Source organism: Hemicordylus capensis, chromosome 4 (assembly GCF_027244095.1).
Source record: "Hemicordylus capensis ecotype Gifberg chromosome 4, rHemCap1.1.pri, whole genome shotgun sequence".
In the NCBI taxonomy this organism is placed as follows: Eukaryota; Metazoa; Chordata; class Lepidosauria; order Squamata; family Cordylidae; genus Hemicordylus; species Hemicordylus capensis.
Genome location: NC_069660.1, coordinates 51,977,536 through 52,000,764, shown reverse-complemented (window position 1 = coordinate 52,000,764; position 23,229 = coordinate 51,977,536). Strand labels below are relative to the sequence as shown.

Genomic DNA, 23,229 nt, shown 5'->3' with positions numbered 1-23,229 from the left:
TGAATGCTATGTGAATCCATTGGGGCTTTGTGACCGGGGGTCAGGGGCAAATGCACTCTGACCCAGATCTGTGGGTTTATGGTGAATGATCACAAAGGTGAATGGATCCTTTGGGGGTTATGTAGTGCTTTCCCCAACAAATGCACTCTGGCCCAGACCTGTGGGTTTGTGGTGAAATGTATATATGTGGAAAAGATGCTTACTTACAAGGAGTTGGGCATAATTTCACTAGGTCTACCGATATTACCTAGTTGCACCTCTGCCTCTACTATATAAAATCTTAATGCTAGAGTTACAGTGATCTGCCTGTTTTTTCCCCAGTCCAGGTCTGAGCAACTCTTTCAGTCCTGTTCTTTCAGCCCTATTTAATTCAGTTGTTACTTCTCTCCTAATCAGACAGCAACTTCTCCCTGAAGTTTTTCACACCCAGCTTTTAGTTCGCATCTCCTCTGGAATGGAGTGGGTGTGTTCACATATTGGGCAGATTTACCCTTAAGTCCCTGCAAAGTATCGGGAGCACTTCAAACACAATTCAGGTTTTTCACTGCACATTAGAATGTAGCCCAGTTTATATCTGGGGTAAAAAAAAATCCACTTTTTGCCTTGGTTTTTTTGGGCAGCTTCAAATTATCAGTAAAGCCTGCTGTCTGGGAAACCTCCTTGAGACAGCAAAGGCAAGGTCTGGGTGGTTGGACTGCTAATTCTTAAGGGGACAGCACCCTCTTAAGGATGTTCTAATCATCTGATGCATTTAAAATTAAGGGTAACAAATTAGCACTCTCTGTGTGAGATATGCATCTCACACAGTGGGAGCCACCTTAAGTGGCACAGTGGGGAAGTGCTTGACTAAACAAGCAGAAGTTTGCCAGTTCCAATCCCCACTGGTACTATATCGAGCAGCAGCGATATAGGAAGATGCTGAAAGGCATCATATCATACTGCACAGGAGGAGGCAATGGTGAACCCCTCCTGTATTCTACCAAAGACAACCACAGGGCTCTGTGGGTGCCAGGTGTTGAAATTGACTTGGTAGCACACTTTACATTTACAGGACACATACAGGTGTGTCCTCTAACTAGGCGGAGGGAATAAAAGTCAAGAACAGAACAAAGCGAAAGCTGTGTGTTTCTCAGTAGCCCAATTAAGCTGAAATACTTGGTTGAAAGTTATTGCACACCACTCAGAAAAAAAAACAAAAAAAAAACAGGACCAGTACTGTTTCAGTTTTAAAATGTTTAAATGAGTTGTGATTCAAAGTACAAGTTTGTTGTCACATACTGAAACTACACTCAAAACCAGGAGGCTATAAAGTATTTGATAAATGTTCTTCATACATTTTGATTGGGGTACTTTTTATTCAAATGTTGAGACTTCTTTAAATGCGACAATCATTAATATAAACTAGCTTAACCTGCGCAGAGCATCTGTGCACTAGTACTTGATTGCTCCCCTCATCCCTGCCATAGCCCGCTACCTCAGAGATCTCTCCACCCTCACCTGAGCTGCACTCCTGCTCCTCCTCCTCCATCCTGTTGCTTCCATCCCCCTCACCCCTCTTGATCACTCCTCCATCCCTTTACTCCATCCCCTTCACCTCTCTTGGTTATGGCTGCAGTGTTGCTGGCGCCTGTTGGCCAAGCTGCAGCCTCCTATCCCCAGAGACCTCCTCACCCGATCCCTACTCTGCTCCTGCTCCTCCCCACAGGAGCCCTTCCTTGCTGCCGCCACTGCCATGGCCGCTCGTTCCCCTCAGGCCACTGACTGCCTGCTTCCCTCCGCCAATGGCTTTGGTAGCCTCAAACAGCAGCAGTGGTTGACTGGACCCTTCCTTGCTGCTGGTGCCGCCATGGCCGCTTGTTCCCCTGAGGCTGCTGACAGGCTAAGGCCTGTCTCTCATCCTTGTCTCTCTTTCCCCACTTCTTTTTCTCTCCTTCATTCGCTCTTCCCCCCCTCTTTCTCCCCCTCTTCATGTTCTCTCTCTCTCCCTCCCTCCCTGAGTTAACAGATCTTGTTCATCTTTCCTCATCTAATTCACACAACGGCAGCCTCCTTCTCCTGAAGGGGCTCTTTCCTCCCTCACGACCCCTCTCTTCGTAGACCCCTGCCCTACCTGTGTGTGTGTGTGTGTATTCCAACTGACCTTAACCATCACAGGCTCCTCCTCCTTATCTGCATATAGAACCCCCACTGCCCAATCACTACGGTGCCACAGGCTCCTTCTCCCTATCTGCATATGGAATCCCCACTGCCCAATCAGGTGCTTCTGCTTGTGAACTCTCGCAAGAGCTGCCACACATAAGATTAATCATGGGTATGCTTAGAGAATTATAGATAAATAGATAAGATATGTTCAAAGTAGAGGCCATTTTTGCATGCATCTAAAATTCAACAACAAATCAATCTTACTTTGGAACTTTGGAAGGGGAGATCTATGCAAGTTACTTCTCCCCCTAGGAGCAGTGCTGCATTAGTCTAAAAGTCTGTCTGTCTATCTATCTATCTATTTTTTTGAAAAACATAAATCCTATATAAATCCCTGAATCCCAAAACAGCTATGTTGGGCGGGGGACATATTACATTACGTTTGTTTGTTTGTTTGTTTGTTTGTTTGTTTGTTTGTTTGTTTGTTGACCCAATCCAATTATTGTCTTTTCTATTTATATATTTTTAGCCTAATTTCCAGTAGGCTTATGAGATCACCTGGCATTCCATATGTCCTTGTGTCCATGTCTGTGGCCCTCCTATCACCTTCACAATGCCTGGACCAATATGAACCAAATAGGGTGCAGTTGTAGGTACATATGGGGACACCTCAGTGGCTTAGCTTGTGATGATGTCATCCACCCTGATTCAAGAAGGCAGATGTGTAAACATTTGAGGTGCAATTGGGCTAACTTGTGAACTGCCGAAGCAAATTTGCTACAGCTATAGGGGCACGTAGAGATGGCTCAATGGCGTAGTTTCTGATGATGTCATCCACCCTGATTCAAGATGGTAGATGTGTGAATGTTTGAGGAACAAATGGGCTAACTTGTGGACTGATTAACCGATTTGAACCAAATTTCACACAGTTGTAGTGAGTGGCACAGAGGGACACTTCAGTGGTGGGTTTGTGATGATGTCATCTACCCCAGTTCAAGATGGTGGACTCATGAACATTTGAGGTGCAATTGGGCTAAACTGTGAACTGTCTAACTGACTTGGTCCAAATTTGGTATAGTGTAGGGACACATAGGGACGACTCAATGGTGTCGTTTGTAATGATGTCACCCACCCTGATTCAAGTTGGCAGAACATTTGAGGTGCAAGTGGGAACCAATTTGGACCAAATTTGGTACAGTTGTAGGGACACCTCAAATTCATAGGGACACCTCAACCTGAGGTGTCCACATAGGGACACCTAAAACATGTGGTTTTAGTTTGTGGTGATGTCATCCTTCTCAGTTCAAGATGGCAGACACATGAACATTTGAGGCTCAAGTGGGTTAACTTGTGAACTGCCTAACTGATTTGGACCAAATTTAATCCATTTGTAGGGATAGTGAAAGGAAAGTAGGCAGATTTGTTCTTCCTGGAACAACTTGTTAAAAAAATCACCTTGCCTTGCATACACCTCACAAGGCGGCTTTCAATAAAAACACATAACAATACAACGAATATTTATATACCGCTTTTCAATCGAAGTTCTCAAAGTGGATTGATTGAGTGCCATCAAACGCTCACAGTCTAAAAAAGAAACATAAGATAGACACCAGCAACAGCCACTGGAGGGATGCTGTGCTGGGGATGGATAGGGCCAGTTGCTCTCCCCCTTCTCCGTAAAGAGAATCACCACTTTTAAAAGGTGCCTCTTTGCTTAGCAGGGTACACAACATATAAAAGTATATAGCAACAGCAACTGATAAGAGCTGCATAAAGCATCAGCATGCAAGCATCCTCAGGGAACCACAGAGAAAATGTTGCCCTCTAAGGTCCAAAGTATATGTGACACAAGGAATTAATGATTGGCTATCCAGATTTTTTTTTCTTGAATGCACCCATAGCAGGGTTGATTTGGATTGCGTCTGTGGCACTAGAAGAAGGTGGATTGACCCTTTGATATTCATTGTGCTTTTATGTTTCCCCCTGTATGGCTTAAATAGTTTTGCTACTGTGTTTGACTGGATTAAACAAGCAATAGTTGTAGGACTTGATGTTGGAAAAGTACTGACAAATGTTGCAGAATACAGAAAATCTTCAGCCATTTGCTATGATTGCAAACTGACTGTCTGACTTCCATATTGCTCTTGCAACACAGTGGCAAGGCCTTCATACAACAGCATCTGATTCCTCTTGCTCCATCCAAACTAAACTGATTAAAATTTGAACACACACACACACACACACACACACACACAAAACTAACACATGTAGAGAGTTGAGAAATTCATTTAAATCATGAAAATTTCTGAAATCCATGACTTTCAAAGTAAAAGATCAGAATATGAAGATATCTGCTTCAGGCTTGTTGGGTCAAGAGGGAGGAGAGCTGGTCTTGTGGTAAAGTGTGCCGTCAAGTCTATTTTGATTCCTGGCACCCACAGAGCCCTGTGGTTTTCTTTGGCAGAATACAGGAGGGGTTTACCATTGCCTCCTCCCATGCAGTATGATATGATGCCTTTCAGCATCTTCCTATATTGCTGCTGCCTGATATAGTACCAGTGGGGATTCGAACCAGCAACCTTCTGCTTGTTAGTCAAGCATTTCCACACTGCGCCACTTAAGGTGCCAATGGACTTGTGGTAGCAAGTATGAATTGTCCCCTTTACTAAACAGGGTCTACCCTGATTTGTGTTTGAATGGGAGACTACATATGAGCACTGTAAGTTATTCCCCTTGAAGCCGCTCTGGGAAGAACAACTGCAGACTTCTATGCAGAAGGTTCCATGTTCCCTCCCTGATATCTCCAAGACAGGGCTGAGAGAGACTCCTGCCTGCAACCTTGGAGACGTCTCTGCCAATTTGTGTAGACAATACTGAGCTAGATGGACCTATAGTCTGACTCTGTATAACGCAGCTTCCTACGTTCTACTTTTTGGCCAATGCTGCTTTAGGCCCCCCTAAAGCAGCATTTATAAAAAGAAGAGAATTTTAAAACAGCAATAAGATCAAAGTGAAACATCTGCAGTTCACAAATGCAGCAGCATAAAATAGCAGGCAGTCATGTTCTGTACTCTGGGGGAAGAATTGCTTTACATATTTTGAAATTTAAAAAGTTGTTTATCATCCATCATCATCATCAATCAATCAATCAATCAATCATCTTTATTATGGTCAAAGACCAGTACAGGATAAAGTAATAAGACTCATGCTAAATAAAATATAACTCTAAAAGCTAAATATGATTATAATATTATTATAATTAATAGAATACATCTCTAAAACAGTAAGAAAATTAGTAGAAAAGAATACTATAGGCTAATCCTACAAACTGTAAGGCAGAAATAGGTATACAGCTATCCTTAGAAGTAGGACATCTAAAAATATAAAATGGATAAAATAACATATAAAAGCCACATATAAGCAATATAAAAGCTGTGGAGTAAAAAGCAAATTAAAATTATAATTATACAATCAAATAAAATGCTCAATAGTCAAAAATCTGCTGCCAGGGATGTTAAATGGTGACCATGGCCCGGCGAATCTTGCATCTTCCCCACAGCACCTGGGGAAGCTATGTGTACACAGAACCTATGTGTAAGACCGGTGGTCATCTGAGAGCAGCATCTTGCTGCAGACTTGACTGGAGTGACCAGGGTGTTTGAGAAGCAGGGGGGAAATGAGCTTGCCCCGACTGTCTTTATACAAGGAGCATGAAAGGAGCTGTTATTATTTCTTGTTTACACAGTCAGACAGGTATTATTGTCTGGTTGGTTTTATCCAGACATCGAGTCCTTCCCAAGGACCTGGGATGGCTGAATTTTATTATCAATATTGTTGTTATTATTATAGATATTGTCGCAAAATGTAGGCTGTTCCCAGTAAAGTTGTTTTTTATAGTCTGCTGATGGTGATTTTTGTGGCCCCTATGGTGTTGAGGTGCTCTTCAAGGTGTTTTGGAATTGCACCTAGGGTGCCAATTACTACTGGGATTGTTTTGGTCTTCTTCTGCCACAGCTTATTATTATTATTATTATTATTATTATTATTATTATTATTATTATTATTTATTATTATTAGAATAATCAGGCATGTTCTATTATAAGCTTTTTATCAGGACGTACAAGGTACATATCAAGACAGCCCACTTTTATTTTTATTTATTTTATAAATAACTTTTAAAGTGCTTTTCTACAAAAACAGCAAAACCTCAAACTGTTTATTTTTGTATTTCAGTTTAAGTGGGGTGTGTGTGTGTGTGTATAAAAATAATGAAAGAGATATATTTTCATAGCATGAAAGTTGTGGCTCTTTCATTTACTGGTTCTGATCAGGGAAATTAGGTATGATATTAATTTCAATAATATATTATTTATTGGGATGGAGTAGAACACAAATTTAGGCTTGGATTGAATATGTCCCTGGTAAAAGCAGAAAGCTATTCTGCTGAATATCCAAATACACTGCTACTCCTTAATTAAAGGAATGTTTATTTTCTGAACCTTTTTTCTAAAAATATGGTTTGTTTACTACAATGTTGATGGTTTCTATTTTCAGTTTGTACTTGTTTCCCTTCTTCCCTTCCTAAATAAAATATACTTAGGTAAAGCTTACTGTTCCATCTCTAACACTGGGTATATTTGTAGCTATTGCTTGAATAAAATAAAGGCATTTATAACTTAAAGTTTTATACCAAATGACAATTTTATGTTGGCTGCATTTTCGCCAACAGAACAATCATAGTTAAAGAGTTAACTGCAATTCTTGAGCCCTGCACACTCCCGTGGAGCATGTCATGCCGAGCAATCCCAGTTAAATCATTGCAGCTAACCAACATTTAACTGGGATCACTCACCAGGATCTGATTTAACCTGGTTAAATGCTGGTATAGTGAATTTAAGTCTGATAGGACAGCAAGTACTCATTGAAAGAAGAGCTGGTCTTGTGGTCGCAAGCATGATTTGTCCCCTTAGCTAAGCAGGGTCCACCCTGGTTGCATATGAATGGGAGACTTGATGTGTGAGCACTGTAAGATATTCCCCTCAGGGGATGGAGCTGCTCTGGGAAGAGCCTGCCCTGCAACCTTGAAGAAGCTGCTGCCAGTCTGTGAAGACAATACTGAGCTAGATAGACCACTGGTCTGAGTCAGTATATGGCAGCTTCCTATGTTCCTAATTACGGAATCAAATTTCCATTTTATCTTATAAAATGAAGGGGGGGGGCATATCTCAAAATTTCTAGAAATCTTAGATTTCTATGTTAAAATATGAGTTTTCTAACAGCTACAAGGGATTTTGTGATAGGAGAGTTTCAGACCTAGTTTCTGAATGGTGAGTGAACATATGAGTAACCTAGAAAAAAGTAGCATGCAATAAAAACAGGTAGACCTAACAAGTGCTATTTTAGTTGCAGAGTCTCTTACATTTGGGCTAGAATTGTTGCAGATTATCAGACATGACTTCTCAACATACTGGATGCATTTGAACCAACCACAAAGTTTTGAGGCAGCACATTTTGTTAATGCAACTGTTTTAGTGAACTGGTGAAATGAATGAGACAACTTTGTGATGAGGCTGGTAGTCTGAGTACTCATTCAGAAGCTCTGTATGTCATGTCATCCTACAGTGGAACTGATTTCAGCTTCACATCACATAGGGCCAAGCTACATGTGACACACAGAGGATCCATGACTGAATCTCCTGATGTTTCAGTCCATCACTTTATTATTGTCAGTTACTGAAACCCGGGGACGGGGATAAAAAAACAACCCTGTTTTGTAGCTGCTTCCCTCACAAACACAAAGTAATATTATATAGATTCAACTAAGAGTTTATTCAGAAACAACTCCCCATGAAATCCAGTTTGCCCCTTCTCTCCTCTCTTCAGGAGACTGAATAAAACTTGACATTTTAGGCTTGCCTTGCCGCATCTCACCAAGATCTTATGTCTTCTGAATGTGTTTTTATTACTAGTTCTGGTGGGATTTTTTTTAATTTTTTATTTTTTTAGGGTTGTTATTATCTTATTAAGCTACTTGAAATTTGGCTTTAACTTTTGTGATTGTAAGCCACTTTGAATCTTGGAGAAAAGTGGCATATAATTTTTAAATAAATAAAACAAACTGGAATTCCAACTTTTGGACCCATTTTTAAGTTCACCAACTGGACCTGAGCCAGGATGGTCCTCTAACCCTGTCATGAAAATATGCTACTTAATAAGACTTGTGCACAAATATACCTGATAAGTTAGATAAGAAGTTTTGACTGGGCACAGCTTACAATTAACTGTGGTAGTAATGTGTGCTTTGGCATTCTAAATAAAGAATATAAGTTGGCATTGTAAATAAAGAAATAAGTTGCAGGGTGAGCTGGCTGTGAAGACAAAGAACATTTTGTTTTTGACCAATTAATCTGTTTCGCAAAAGTTGCACACTTGAGGTATTTGGAGCCTGGAGCACTGGTGGCTCTTGTGTGCGCAGCTGAGAGGCCAATTTATGCAAGCAGTCCTGGTAGCATATAACATGATAAGAAAGTGGGTGGTATGGCAGGACTCCCTATAAATCACAAGACTAGAATTCCTGGAGGCTGAGAATTGGTTTTTGGTTATAGTCAGGTGTCATCACATGCCAGGGAGTGCAATCTGAACATGCATCATTTTATGATGTATAATTTTGTTTGCCTTTTACCTTCCTACTTAGGGATACTTTGCATGAGACATGTTTGTATTTGAGTGTAATACACAAGTACAAATTACTCATGTGCTCTTACCAGTGGCGGCACTAGAAACAATTCTGAGAGGAGGCACAGAAGGGGCAAAGTGAATTTCTGGGAGGACAAGCTCTGTCTGTCCCATGTTAGATTTCTGGCGGGGTGAGAAAGCTATTTGCCTGAGGTGAAGCTCACGCCCCCCTTGCCACCCCTCTGGAGCCACCCTTGACTGTTCCCAATTTGAGGTGTCCCCTTTTTTTTGTATTGTATTTTTCCTATAAAATATATACAAATGGAGATTGGGTCAAAACTAGGTCCTGCTTTTCTTGAACATTAAGGGGCAATGCATGTTTCTTTGGATATTGTACTTGGATATGGTCTCTTTGAATATGGTACTTATCTAACATGCAAAGTTTAACAGGAAAATCAGAACTCCGTTCTGGTGAGTTGATGATTTTTCTGTTAAACTTTGCATGCTAGACAAGGGAGAACCTTTTAGCAAATTGCTTGAAAATCAGAAGCACTTTTTCTGCCTTTTTCCCCAAGCCTGGGCACAAATGGCAGCCCAACAGAACTGTACAAGAGTCCCTAAAGGCTCATTTTAAAAGTTGCACAAACTGCCCCCCACAAGGCGCAACTCAGATAGGGCCTTCCGAGCCTTTGTTGTGAAGGAGCGGAGTCATTTCCAAGCTTGTCTGACTGCTCTTGGGTAAATTTCTATACTAGGCAGCTTAGGCAGAGGCCGTGTATCAACTTTCTGCAAACCCTCCCTTAGCCTAGGGATTCTTAGCTTTGGCTCCCCAGATGTTATTGACTTCAACTCCCATAATCCCCAGCCGAAGGCCACTAGGACTGGGGATTATGGGAGTTGAAGTCCAATATCATCTGGGGACCCAATGTTGAGAATCGCTAGCTCACATGACTATGGGCAGGGCTAGAGCTAGGATTTGATTAATCACCAGGAGTGGCCCATGGTATTGCAGTGCCTGAGGCAGGGCACAAAATGCTGCCTTGTCCCCCTGCCGCTGGTGCACGCCAATTGCCTTTCAAATCCAGCCTTGCAAGAATTGAAACTGCATGGTGGGTGGGGGGAGGAGGGAGCTTACCAGCAGCCTCCTCTTCCTTCTTGTGCTTCTTGCAAGGTTTTCAAGGAGTGTGAGGAGAGGTGCTCCTTGCAAAGTTTGCAAGGAACAGGCCAGCCTCAAAGAACTGTTCCAAAGGTGACAGCTGGGGAAATCTTGCCACTTCGAAGGTGCCTCGATAATTTGCTGCCTGATGCGACTGCTTCCGGAAAGGGCCGCCTCTGCTAGTCATATGATTTGGAGGGCCTCTGTATATAAAGGGCCTCTGTTGAAGCTTTAGTTTCGTCCAATCAGAGAGTTTCCCCAAGTTCAGGCGTGGCCTCCCTGCTCTCACCCAGGCGGTTCCCCAGGCTGTACATTCACAAAGCCTCTCTGGACAGCGGCAGTTCACAGTGCTGCCCTGCAGTGGATGGGGAAGTGGCATCCCAGTTGCTTTGGGGATTTGTACTGGGGAGCATTTGCGAGGCTAGAGCTCACTCGTGTGAGGCTACTCACTGCTTTCAGAACTGAATGGAGTGCTGTGCCATATATGGAAGGCAGGAGGAGGCTGCTGTGGGGGAGAAAGCATGGTGATCTTCTGACTCCTAGTCTCCTAGGAGATACAGTCTCTTATCAGGGAGGAGGAACTGGCTGTTCTAGCTCCCTCCCCTCCCATTTTGAGGTTCAGAGAGACAATATAGGAGACTAAAGCTTCAGGCAAGCAGGATCAGCTAGAAGCAAACTTGACACCAAATTTGGTCAGGCAAGCTCAGGAACTGCACCTTTCCCTTTCTCTCAAAACTTGGGAGCTCTCTGAGTTGTTCTACATCAGCTAATTGAGGCTACACAATTCCCAATAGGAACATAGGCATCTGCCGTCTACTGATTCAGACCATTGCTCCATCTAGCTCAGTATTGTCAACACAGCCTGGCGACGGCTTCTCCAAGGTTGCAGGCAGGAATCTTTCTCAGCCCTCTCTTGGAGATGCCAGCTGGGGAACTTGGAACCTAGATGCTCTTCTCAGAGTGGCTCCATCCCCTGAGGGGAATATCTTACAGTGCTCACACATGTACAGAGGCGTAACTATAGGGGGGGCAGGGGGGGCACGTGCCCCGGGCGCCATCTTTTTTGGTCACATGGGGGGCGCCGCCATGACAAAAAATTATTTTTTAATTTTAATTTTATTTTTTGTTAATACAAATGTTTCCTGCTCAGTGCAGCAGCGCTGCAGCAGTCAAGGGAGCGCGTCGGCGCCCCCTCCCCCACGAGCGGTCCCTTCCGCGCCGCCCGCGCCCCCCCCCCCATTGCTTTGCTGGCGCCTGGCGGCCAATCAGTGGCCTGGCTTGGCGGCGGGCGCTTGTGAGGAAAAACCTAAATATAATGTAGCATGTTGGGGGCGCGGGGGGGCGCCATTTCAATGCTTGCCCCGGGCGCCGTTTTCCCTAGTTACGCCTCTGCACATGTAGTCTCCCATTCATATGCAACCAGGGCAGACCCTGCTTAGCAAAGGGGACAATTCATGCTTGTTACCACAGGACTAGCTCTTGTGGTAGCCTTAAGAACCAAATTTCAAGGGGCTTTTCCATGCTTCCTTCTCATAATAGACAAATGTTGGAGAGGACAGTAAAAGCTAAAACCGAAGCTTTAAAACTATAAAATCCTGACTAAACAGATATGTCTTTAGGTCCTCCTTAAAAACATTCAGAGAAGGGGAAACTCTAATTTCGTTAGGAAGCGTGTTCCAGAGTCCTGAGGTAACTCTAGAAAATGCCCAGTTTCAAGTCGTCGTCAACTGAGCTGATGGCAACCACAATCGGACCTCCCCAGATGATCTTAACTGGCAGTGGGGTTGGTGAAGAAGAAGGCACTCTCATCATCATCATCAGTTTTATTACGGCCATTGGCCAGCAAAAATGGTAGTAACGAATATACACAATACGTCAATAAAACAATGCTAAAACACAATATGACAGATTACAATCAATAATAATAATAAATTATTTTAAAACAACAGACAGCTCTCGCAGTTAGGCACTCTCTTAAATACCTCGGAGCCAAGCCCTTGTATAAGGGCCTTATAGATTTCCAGTTTCGTCTCCCTTTCACCGAGTATTATTCTCTTCTTTTGATAGGATTGACAATAAGGTTTTCCACATGGCCCAGGGCAGCCAGCCTCTAGAAATACCTCAATACACCACGCAAGGAGCACGGTGTGCTGGGGCATTTCCCACGCAAGCTGGCATTCTAGGAGCCTGGTTCTGTGGCTGCTTGGGCTGCAAGCAGCCTGGGTAGACACACACTGTTTACTGGGATAGAAGGGCATGCTCATGCCCTTTTACCTTGGTAATCGCTTGTGTGGGGAGGGGGGACTTGGGCTACCCAGTGGGGCAGCTCTAGGATTGAGCCCAATCCTAGCACTCCGGATGAGCTCTCCTACCCAGGTATTGCTGTGCAAGCCTGATAGGGCTGCTCATGTGAACAACCTCATTAACTTGCCCTTGATTCTCCAGGGCACATTGATTTGGATATCTAATCACTTGGGAATCTAAAACCTTGCCTTTGTTACTGCTTCCATCTTGCTAGCATCCTTTTCAAACCGATGGCCTCCATCATCACTGCTTTTCAGAATATCTGTGGGGTATCTTCCCTCCTGTCCCAGAATCTGATTCTTTGGAATTTGACATACGATACAAACCAAAGCAATACTTATTGCTCTTCTTTGCAACACGCTTTGTCTTGTAGTTCATTCAATTCTTGGCACAATGTATTTGATGCCTCTCTTTTCTGTCCCAGTCTTTTTTTTTCCTGATGTGAGTGGAAAAGGCAGCTGTAATGTACATTTCTACAACCTCCTTTAGACTTACTTATACTACAGTACAGTTCACCCATATGAGCCTTGCAATGGACCTCTCAAGCCCTGCTCGCTGACCCATCTTTAACAAAAATTCACTTGACAGATATCAGGGATAGGGCTTTCTTGGTGTTGGCACCACAACTTTGGAACTTAGGAATGAAACTCCCATTCTTTCTTTTTTTTAACTGGATTGTAAAAATCTCCCTGTTTTGCAAAACTTTTAATTTATTGGTTTTAATGAGACTTTTGTTCCGGCTGCTGCTTGCCTTTTAGATTATTCTTTTACTTTTGATACTGTGATAGTGTGGGTGCATGCTGTTAAGAACATAAGAACAGCTCTGCTGGATCAGGCCGAAGACTATCTAGTCCAGCATCCTGTTTCACATAGTGGCCCACCAGATGCCTCTGGGAAGCCCACAGGAAAAGGCTGAGGGCATGCTCTCTCTCCTGCCGTTGCTCCCCCACAACTGGTATTTAGAGGCATCATGCCTCTGAGGCTGGTCTATAGCCACCAGACTGGTAGCCATTGATAGGCCTGTCCTCCATGACTTTGTCTAAGCCCGTTTAAAGCCATCCAAGCTAATGGCCATCACCACATCCTATGGCAGAGAATTCCATAGATTAATTATGTGCTGTGTCAAAAAGTACTTCCTTTTATTAGTCCTAAATTTCCTGGCCTTCAGTTTCATGGGGTGACTACTGGTTCTAGTGTTGTGAGAAAAATTTGCCCACTTTCTCTGCTCCATGCATAATTTCATATACCTCTATCATGTCTCCCCATAGTCACCTCTTTTCCAAACTAAACAGCACCAAATACTGAAGCCTTGCTTCATAAGGAAGTTGCTCCAGGCCCCTAATCATCTTGGTTGCCCTCTTCTGCACCTTTTCCAGTTCTGCAATGACTTTCTTAAGATATGATGGCTGGAACTATACGCAGTACTCCAAATGTGACTGCGCCATGGATCATTTGTATAAGGGCTTTATAATATTAGCATTTTTATTTTCACTTCCTAATGATCCCTAGCACAGAGTTTGCCCTTTTCACAGCTGCCACACACTGAGTTGACACTTTCAACGAGCAGCTGACTGCCCTGGGAGGACTTGGTAGAATAAGTAAAATAAAATAAAATAAAATAAAATAAAATAAAATAAATACCTTCACACTAGAAAATCTAACTGGATTTACCTGTACATACCACTCAGAAGTTGTGTTGTGTTTGGTGCTTCCCATAATGCATATAGTCATATATATCCAAATGTGTTGTTTGAAGGTGTTTCTGATAAAACATCAAATAGGAGCAAGGAGGCTGTGTACAGTGTAAGGAAGCATTCAGTGGCACAGTGTAAGGTAGTGAGTGGCACAGTGTAAGGAAGCATTTCCCCAACAATAACCTTTGGATATGTTTTGGCATGCATAGCAAAGTGCATGCAATTTTTTTTTAAAGTACAGAGCTACACAGTAATGGTGTATGCAAATCCCACCCTTGTTCTCCTTTTCTCCATCTCTTGGTGTGGTAATTCTGAACATTACCCAGTCCCATATAATTAGTCCCACAGTTATTTTCTGTGTAACTGGAATGACTGCAGCTCTGGTTGATCTTGCTCCAGCATATGGATCCTTCTTTTTGTGTCTTGCATTTGTACAGTGAAAGGACCCCCCAGGAGAGTCCAGCTCCCTTAGGCCTATTTTAGACTTGTTAAACAAATTCAGCAAGAATTGAAACCATATGAAATTCGGCAGCTACCTCAGCTATAGAATAGATAGTTGAGAATAAACACTTTCCGGAAGCATTAGAGAAAGGAGCCTCAATGGGAGGGAATGCCTGAGGACATAGACAACTGTGTTTTGATCCAAGCCTGTGTAGTGGCACTAACACATAGCGTGGGCTCATTCCAGGACAGTTGCAAACCTAAGGAGATGGTTGAAGGGATTGTTCTTCTCTAAGCCATCTGGACTGCCCTGGTTGCCATATATGTCAAAATCTTCTGTTCTGGCAATCCTGACTTTGGCTGCTTTCTTCCTAATGCTAAACATATGGCATTGTCTCTGCCAGTGGTGGATCATTTCTCATAGACAGGAAAAGGTTATTACAAGCAAAATACAGAGTTGCTTCTTTATCTAGGATTAATTTCCTCCACTGCTGTGGCAGTAAACTTCTCTTTATTCTGGATGTTGCTTCATAGTAGCATGCGTTTTTTAAACTTCTCAGATCTTGTAATTTTCACAACAACTTTGGTGAGCTCACCTTTATTTTGCATACTAGCGTACTTTATGAAATTTCAGTGAGGCCATTCACACGATTTACTGGGCGGGCAAGCAGGGGGAAGCTTTCGCAAACCTTGCCTTCCCCCAGACGATCATCCTCCACTTGGTGAGAGCACAGAGCACACTCCCACACGATCCTCACTGTTCCATGCCATGCGGAGCAGAACGAATCGCTCTGAGGCCTGGACGCGTTATCCCAGCCTCCAGGTATCCCACAGTGCACTGGCGGATTCCCCCAGAGAACAGGTCTTCTAGGCCCCTGTTTCTGTGTCAGCATGAGCTGCCAGTAGCCTGTGCTGACACATGATCCTGGCAGCCAGGTTAAGGGCACATGTGCACCCTTAGCCTTGGCTAAGAGCCAAGCTTTGGCATTGGATTTGGTGCCTCAGCACCACCAGGATCTGCATAGATCTCGGCATTCTCATGGGCAGCCAAGCCTAGGCCTGGGCTTGGCTGCTTGTGACAACAACCTCAGTATCAGTTGTTGCAGCACATTACCACCTGGAAATGAGTAGAGATGGGAAAGTAAATGCTGGCCAGCAGGTAGCACTCCAAAAAAATAGTGCAGGGAAGGTGCTCTCTATCTGTTTGAAGTGCCGGAAATTGCAGAGAGAGATAACAAATTTCTTCAGAAGTGAATCCAGGTGTTTGGAGCCCGCATAAGAGCTCAAGATAGGAACTTTTAAAAGATGTGATAAATCAACATCTGGAAATTCCATTGTCATGTAAGCAAGAGTAGGGTTGTTATCTCTGGTGAAAGGAGTTTCTCATGTTATGGCATCTTAGTGACCCCTATGAACCACGTGCGGCAAAAATATCCTCGAATTCTTTTTCATTCAGGTAGGAGTTTTTATCTTAAGATCACAAGCCTGGGACAACAGCATCTAATATGTGGCAGTATAGACAATTTCAAAGTTACAGGATTCCCATGTTTTCCTGCTGTTTCCAATTGAAAATGGAGATGGGTATCAGGAATGAATATCCCTGCCATTTTATTTACATTTACATTTATATATATCTCTTCCGCCAAGGAGCCCAGAACGGTGTACTACATACTTAGGTTTCTCCTCACAACAACCCTGTGAAGTAGGTTAGGCTGAGAGAGAAGTGATTGGCCCAGAGTCACCCAGCAAGTATCATGGCTGAATGGGGATTTGAACTCGGGTCTCCCCGGTCCTATTCCAGCACTCTGACTACTACACCACGCTGGCATACATGGATGAATGGGAATGAATGTAATCACAGTCACTGCAGCTGCACCAAATTTCCTTTTTAAAATTTCCAAGCAAATTTATGTCAGTATGGATTCCTCTAGTGAGATTTACTTGCCAACTTGATTCCATGTATCTTAGGTTGGGAGCCGCCCACCCCACCCTCCCAGTTATACCCTACGGTTTTTACTCTTTGCATGTTTTCACATAATGTTTGTGCCTCCACGATGTTAGCACATGCCAACCCCCCCTCCCCCCCAAATGCTCACTGAAACTGCTCTGCTAGACTCCTGGTGGCAACCAAAATTATTTTCAGCTTGGGAAAATTTGAGCTAGGAATACAAAAATAATTCATTATCAAAAAGTCTGGAAGCCTTTTTTCCTGCTGACTTGGGCAAGGACTGTCACAGAATTACAACAGCCTGAATTACTGGAATGAGCTTGGAACAGGATGAAAATAACCAGAAAAATTCCAGCTCCAGTTTCTGACCTTACTGCATCTGTAGGTTTATTAGCTGTAAATGTGTGGTGTTCTGTGGAAGAGTTTATGGTTCCATATAGTGTTTTTCTTCTTCTTGGCTTTCTAGGCAGAACCACTAATAGCCTCTAAGAGGCAGAAAATTGAGCTGAGGCTATCTGTTTTCCTCCCGCTCTCTCTCTGGCCTCTCAAAAGTTATTAATAGTTCCAGGCTGCGTGTCATTGGTTCACATCACTCTGGCAGCCCCATCTGGCAATCATTGTCTTGCTGCTGTCAATTTACTTTTATTCCAAATAAACATTGATTGAGGTGTTCTAAATATGGGTCCACAGAAGCTCTCCAGAACAATAACAAATTCAGTTGGCTTGGTGCTTCTCTAGGAAACTAGGGGAATTTTTAAGAGGTTCCTGTTTTAAAAACAGGACTAGGTGCAAAACCTGACCTGGCAGCTCTGAATGCGGTTAAGCAAGTAAGTGTTACATGGTCATGCCTCTCACACCCATTCCCCACCACCCTTAGCAGGATAACTGGCCTCCAAAAAGCCCTTTAACAAGGGTAATAGCCTCTTTTCACACACCATTTCCTTTTTGTTTTCTGGGGTAGGAGGAGGAGGGAGCCTTGCTGCTGTATGCCACTGCTTTGTTTGTTTGATTGCTTGTTTGCAACATGGTTCTACAAGAGTACTCTCTTGTTCAAGCATTTTAAGCAGGGGAGTGCTGATCCAACAAAGACTTATTTAACCAAAAGAAATAAAAGTCATATAATGTGGGCAGGAGGTGTCGGGGAAGCTGTGTTACTGGACATAACGGATACCACAAACACACGTTATGTCCAAAGTTGGAGCCTGTGATACTCATACCCTTTAAACAGCAGTTGCATTAGAAATTATCATGCTGGCCACAGGGGAAAATGCATTTCCCCAGCCAACAACATAGTGGGTAGCGTCGCACAACCGCCATGGGGGGGGGGACATGTCAGTAGAATGTTGGCAACCAGGAGCGCACACTCTCGGTGGATGTGATATCCGAACCTACCCATGGCCATTCCCAAGATTCTCTGCCCAGCTTCAAATCATGGTTACCAATATTGGGTGGAGGTCAGGAGAATGTCAGGCAGAGAACCTTGGAAATTGACCTGGGTGGGTTCGAATGTCATTCCTACCGGGAGCACACACTCTCAGTTGCTGACATTTTACCAACGTATTCCCCACTTACAGACTTACCAACAATCATATGAAGCCATTCAGTGTGGTTTAAGTGGTGGGGAAATGCAGAATTTGCACAGCAGAAGTGATACTTGAAGAAAAGACATGTAGAGCCTTCACATCAGAAAAGCGATATAATTGCACCTTCACTGGACATGAACAATCAGTCAATAATCTGGCTAAGCCTTTAGATATATGCACAAATCTACCAAGAAGGCCTTTGTAGTTATTCCAGCTGAACACAAATCAGTGTTCTATGCTGGATATCTAGGATGCATAGGCAATCTTGGTTGTTGCTTCCCTGGAGAATCAGTAATATCTGAGTTTGAGTCTTTTGGAAATATTGCAAGACCTTTCCTATCCAGTTAGTCATTAAATTGTGAATACGATTTCAGCATGTTTTAGTATGTCTGAATTATGTTTGAATAGTTCTACAGATAAAATGGGCTAAAACCTAAACCAGGTGATTCCTCAGTCCTGTCCCAAGGTCCCTCCTTGTTTTCAGCAAAGTGGATTTGAAATAATTATTTCAAATGTATAGGTTCTAAGATGTGTAACTGAGCACATTCAGCATTTATTGTGGGCAGGGGGAGGGACTACTGAAACCCACAATTCCAGGAGGAGGAAGTGCACCTGTGCATGAAACATACAAAGATTTGCTCCAGGATAGTGATGGACAAAATGGAAATGGAAATTGAATGGGAATAGAAATGAAATAATATATATTTTTCTAGAAATGATGCAGTCGGTTAGCCCAGCAAAATTGTCTTCTTTCAAAAGTTCCTAGTCTAAATGAAAGAAAGTTGTATTACAAAGGAAGACACTGAATATGTCTTAAACTACAGAATGGGAGGGAAAGGCAGGCTGTGGTTCCTCAGTAGTTAGGGAGAGGCACTCTTCACATGCCCAGTGATGCTCACTATTAGTATTATTTTACTACAATATGAGCAGTAGTGTACTGGAGGGGCAAGGTATAAATATTTTAAATAAACAAACATGTCAAGAGTGTACCTTGCATTTAAGACTGCTTGCAGTTAAGACTGCTTCTTGCCTTGAAAACAGGTTCTGTGGCCAAACACTGGTAAGTTCTGTCTCAAATTAAGGCCTATCTCTGCACATATATTCTCTTTGTTGTGTCTTCCATCTTTTCTTCCATTTTGCAACCTGATCCAGCTGAGGTGCTTTGTGTGGACATTTCTCCTCTATTAAATCATTCTTCCTTCCTTCCTTCCTTCCTTCCTTCCTTCCTTCCTTCCTTCCTTCCTTCCTTCCTTCCTTCCTTGTGTATCATATTTTTAGTGTATCATTGTGACTTTGCTGAGGCCTTGTACCTTTAACCTTCAAATATTTGACAAATGCTTCTTTGATTTTTTGTATAGCTTAAATAAAATAAAAATTTACAATGACATGCCAAACAGCAGGCTTTAAGAAAGTCCTTTTGTACATCTCAGCTTGTCTGTATTTGGTACTATTTTTGTCCCTCCAGCAAGTGTACTCCCAGCTCAAATTCAGGGATGGCTCCCTTACCCAGAGGGATCTGCTGAAGAATATAATACATTCTCTCACTGCCAAGCAGGGAATGGGGCTTTATCCAGACAGGCTCCCAACACTGTGGAGAATGCCAATACTTATTCAGGAAGAAATCTTCTTGTATGTACTTGCATGTTCCCTGATGTGCAAACAAAAATTACAACTGTTAATTAAAGAAAGTCTTGAAACAGCGTACCTGCAATAGAAACTGGAAAAAGCTAATGAGTGGCTTACATGGTGCTAATTATATTTGCTATCCATTGACACTTTGTTTTTACTAGCATTTCTAGCATGTATCATATTACGGGACTGCCAAATTTCTCATAGTCATCACTGCTTTGAACACCAGATATCACAGATTTTACAGTTCCCTATGTTCATAGGAATGTTGTTGGATCCGCACCGCAAATGTTATAAAAATTTTACCTGAAAGTCAACCCTTTCAGACCTTGCCTTTTATATCCCCTTCATTTATGTAGACCACGTTTTCCAGCTCCTCATTTCTTGGGGCCTCTGCCTCTTCTGCCCTTCCTTAGACTCCTCCATCTGGTCGTCTTCTCTTTACTTGAAACTTATGAATCAATGCTTCTTCCATTTCTTCTTAGGGATCCTCCTGCTCCACGTAGCCACCAGGGATGTACAAACTGATTCGGGTACAAATTGATTTGTACCCGGATCAAGCTGATTCAAGTGATTTGGAGACAAAACAAATCACCTCTGTGGTCCATTGGCTAGATTTGGATCCAAATCAAATCACACCTGATTGGATTCAAATCGATTTGAGATTCAGGTCCCTCCTGTTAATTCCCACAGATTCCCAGCTTTCATTTAAAAAACTAAGCTAAGCTCTAGCCCTTGTAGAAGTGGAGTTATGGAGCAAAATGTATGGTCACTATTTTTCAAGTATTTGGATTCTTTGGTGTATAATAACTTTCCCTCAATGAATCCCTTTGAGGATTCATTAAACACATTCATTTCTTGTATTCATTTTGACTGTCTTTTGGACAGTGGAACATAAGAACATAGGTAGCTGCCATATACTGAGTCAGACCATTGGTCTATCTAACTCAGTATTGTCTACACAGACTGGCAGCGGCTTCTCCAAGGTTGCAGGCAGGAATCTCTCTCAGCCCTGTCTTGGAGATGCTACACAGACTGGCAGTGGCTTCTCCAAGGTTGCAGGCAGGGATCTCTCTCAGCCCTATCTTGGAGATGCCAGGGAGGAAACCTTCTGATGCTCTTGCCAGAGCGGCTCCATCCCCTGAGGGGAATATTTTACAGTGCTCACACTTCTAGTCTCCCATTCATTTGTTACCAGGGTGGGCCCTGCTTAGCTAAGGGGACAAATCATGCTTGCTACCACAAGATCAGCTCTCCTCCCATGACAGTGCCAACTGTCAATTGCCATGTGCTGACTACACCCCCCTCCCTCCCACAAGGCAGTGGGGTACTATGTTCTAGGATTTTTTTCAAGTGTTTAGGCTCTTTGGTGGCTAATAACCTTTCCTCATAATGAATCCCTATGAGGATTCATTATACTCCAAAGAGTCTAAACATTTCAAAAATTCCTAAAATATAAACTGAGTACCCAGCAGCTTTTGGGTTGGGGGGTGGTTGGAACATGGGATTCCACTAATTCCCCACCCCTACCTGCAAAGCAGTGGGGTCAAAATGAACAGAAGAAATGAAGGTGTGTAATGAAGACACCAAAAAATCGAAACACTTCAAAAATACCTAAAAAATTAATTGAGTAGCCCTGTTGGGGGCGGGGGCGTGTAGTTGATACTTGACAGTTGACACTGTCCAGTGATAGTCAAAATGAACAGAAGAAACAAAGGCGTATAATGAATCCTCATAGTGATTCTTTATGAGAAAAAAATATTTGACACCAAAGAATCTAAACATTTAGATATTCCTAAAAATTAAAATGAGTACCCCACTGCCCTGCAGGTGGGTGGGTGTGGTGTAGTTGGTATTGTCCAGTGACAGTCAAAATGAACAGAAGAAATGAAAGTGTGCAATGAATCCTCATAGGGATTCATTATGAGGAAAAGTTATTAGACACCAAAGAATCGGAACACTTGAAAAATAATTACCGCATGTTTGGCTCCATAACTACACTTCTACAAGGGCTAGAGCTTAGCTTTTTTTAAAAATGAAATCTGGAGATCCTTGTTAAGGTTAGGATATGGCGACATCAAATCCCCATTATTTCTTGTGGCGGAAATGTTCAAAATCAGTAAAAACTAAAAGAAAATCATTAAAAATCAACCAAGTGTCCCACTGCCTTGATAGTTGGGTGGTAGATGGCACCCATGGGAACCTACCTACCACCCAGATTTGGTGCCTCTTGGACCTTGTTAAGTGGTCCGAATCAATCTGAATCCAAATTGAATAAAAGCAAATACAAATCGAATCTGAGGTGATTGGAAGGAGTAGATTTGGACACAAAACAAATCGGGGTGATTTGTTTTGGGCACAAATCGAATTTTAAAAATCGATTTGTGCACATCTTTAGTAGCCACTGATTCATCAGACATCTTTTTTTACGCCCTGCCTCCTTCCTCTGCCCTTCCATCTCTTACTCCTCTGTATTCACTCCACCAAGGCTTATGCCAATCACTCACCATTCCCCCTTCATCCAATTGAGATTTGGTGGGATATCAGAGCAGCTCGGGCAATGGCAAGAGAAAGGCCTTTCTTTCATCAGACCACTTTAGCCAACCAATGCTAGAGGATTTACAGCCACAATCCCGTTGAGCATCAATCACCATATAAGATTATCAGCCGTGCTTTTCTTACAGTGTACATTGCTTATGCTGTTCTTGTGTTTACATCATGCTTTGCATTTTCCATGTCTCATTTGAATTAAAAGGTACACTGACAAGAATATACATTCAACTTTAAAATGGCTCTTTTCTGTTTCCCACTTCCTATTAACCAGTAATGTATTCAAAACTAAAAAGTGTTCCTAGTGGTGAAAATACTCTTGGAAGAGCAATATGTGAATACTGAACAGTATATCACAGTAGACTAACGCCTAAAATATTAGGTAGCATCCAGTCTAGTCTAGCACTAGCATACATGCTGTTGAGCTAGCAGAAGGATATAGCACACGGTCCTTGCTCAAAGATATTCACCTGTGTGTCAGAGCAGTCTTTGCACTAGTTTAACATGTTGCAGTTGTTGCATAACCTCTTGCACAAGTCCATGTATAGGCAAATGAGAAACTCCTTGCACAAGCTGGTACAGTATATGTGCAAATTGAGAATTCTGAGCAATGTGCATTTGGGTGATTATTATTATTATTACATTTATATCCCGCTCTTCCTCCAAGGAGCCCAGAGCGGTGTACTACATACTTGAGTTTCTTCTCACAACAACCCTGTGAAGTAGGTTAGGCTGAGAGAGAAGTGACTGGCCCAGAGTCACCCAGCTAGTATCATGGCTGAATGGGGATTTGAACTCAGATATCCCCTAGTCCAGCACTCTAACCACTACACCACGCTGGCTCCACAGATCAGCTTCATCTACCGGTAGTGGAACTTTTCAGAGTACAAGTGCTAAACGTTCTCCTGCGAGTGCCACTATCAATGCTACCTATAGAAAATGTTGGGGCTGTTTAAAAGAGCCCCTGTCTGATTCAGAGACTGCCTTGGTACTTTGGATGAGGCCCTGATTTGATTCAGTGGTTTGGGTTACTGCGCCTATTCAGTTCAGCCCTGATTTGTAGCGTCACTCCAATTCAGGGCCAAAGTACCACCTGAAGCCCCTCCC

General features: G+C 42.8%; 1 protein-coding gene across 9 annotated transcripts in view; it reads left to right on the top strand.

The window, feature by feature from the left end:
• The window catches only part of LGR6 (leucine rich repeat containing G protein-coupled receptor 6), a 280,020-nt gene that overhangs the window by 209,365 nt on the left and 47,426 nt on the right, over positions 1-23,229 (top strand). The window lies entirely within an intron of this gene.